This window comes from Rhipicephalus microplus, chromosome 1 (genome assembly GCF_043290135.1).
Source record: "Rhipicephalus microplus isolate Deutch F79 chromosome 1, USDA_Rmic, whole genome shotgun sequence".
NCBI lineage: Eukaryota > Metazoa > Arthropoda > Arachnida > Ixodida > Ixodidae > Rhipicephalus > Rhipicephalus microplus.
In genome coordinates, this window is record NC_134700.1 from 21,622,089 (window position 1) to 21,623,831 (window position 1,743).

Genomic DNA, 1,743 nt, shown 5'->3' on the forward strand with positions numbered 1-1,743 from the left:
TGTTGATTGACGGCTGACGCTCTGCTCACCGCTATCAGTAGCAGTGTCTTCAGAATTTCAGGAGGATTGGCCAACAAGTATAAACGGTGAGGACGCTGACAATGCAGAACTAATCAAATTCTAGAACACATGAGAATTTTTTATAAATGTTGGGAAGGCATTATACAAGTAGAAGTTCTTAGGTTCTTTTATTTTATTTTCTAATTTATTTTTCTATACAATAAATAACCAAGCATTATGACGTAGTAGCTTTCTCTTACGCCTGAGATGAATTAAATATCTCTGGCATTTTACGTGTCTTGGCTTCGTTTTAATACATTTAGGACACATATTTTGACACGAATTCATGCACACTGTGTCACGAAACTTAAGGAGTGCATCTACATTGCAAAATTCACTACAAGATTAGAATTACTAAAAAAATGAGGCTGAAGTGTCCAGTACAGAAGTGTCATAGAACAATACAATAGTTAAAAACAGTTTTGTTCTCAGGTTTTTGAGAAAAACACAAAGTTTGTGGCGACTTGAATAGTTCAGAAAACTTTTCGATAATTCTCATTTACACTGTGCAGCGTCTCTTAATCATATGGTGGTTTTGGGATGTTAAAACCCACATATAAAATCAAACATTTGCACCGCGCAGTAGAAGCACGCAGCCCCATAAAGAAATAAGGCTGCAGCTGACTCTTTTTTATCTGATCTCGCGACACTGCAAAATGCTGGTGTACAGTGATACAGCTGCTCTCAGAAAAAGAGCAATGTTTGCGCGATGATATCATAGCGCTGGTACACGAGCCTTTTGCGGATGGCTGCGGAAATAACACGCGCTGTAGCACTCGCGACCACGCTCTTATTATCAAAGATCACAGTAGAAGATCGAGCCACGCAGACTCCTACCTGAGTATCTGTTCATACTCTTTCATTCAGAAAAAGGCTGACACGGCTTCTTTTCCCGTTGAGGAGAAATCGATGGCAGGTACAGCACGCAGAGGCATGTTATTCCATGCGCGCTCCTCGCGATAGAGAAGGGCAGCTTGTTTCACCTCTGCTTCAGCTGTATTCTACGCTGGCGCTCGCGAGATTTTATCCGCAGGAACAGCATACAGTGTGCGTACAAAAGTGTTTCATTTGGTCTCTATACGGAACATGACCACCACGATGAAAGCCTTTAGGGAGTGCTCATATAATATCTTCTCGCAACGAAGAAATACGCAAGAACCATCGAAGCAGGCTGCTCTTTTTTTACAGTCAGCTGTGTCGTCTCCTCTGTAAAGAATTTTTCCGTTGGGAGACTGTAACAATTCACAGCCTGCTCCTTTGTTTTTGTTCTCCATTTCACTCTACTACACATGCTTCACTACAATTCTTACAGGCTGTATCTCTACGACATTTGTGGCCCCGCCGCGGTGGTCTAGTGGCTAAGATACTCGGCTGCTGACCCGCAGGGCGCGGGTTCAAATCCCGTCTGCGGCGGCTGCATTTCCGATGGAGGCGGAAATGTTGTAGGCCCGTGTGCTCAGATTTGGGTGCACGTTAAAGAACCCCAGGTGGTCAAAATTTCCGGAGCCCTCCACTACGGCGTCTCTCATAATCATATGGTGGTTTTGGGACGTTAAACCCCACATATCAATCAATCAATTCGACATTTGTGGGCATTTGTGGACAATATGGGAGTGCTAAGTGTTGAGCCTATCAGGATATTGAGCTTGTGGGCTACACCCTTTTATTTCTAATTGCACAATC

At 43.3% G+C, this 1,743-nt stretch overlaps 1 non-coding gene across 1 annotated transcript; it reads left to right on the forward strand.

Moving 5' to 3' along the window:
• The first annotated feature begins 1,400 nt into the window (after positions 1 to 1,400).
• TRNAS-GCU (transfer RNA serine (anticodon GCU)) lies at positions 1,401 to 1,473 on the forward strand. The gene has a single exon. It is a non-coding gene; the product is annotated as a tRNA-Ser (tRNA).
• Positions 1,474 to 1,743: the final 270 nt, after the last annotated feature.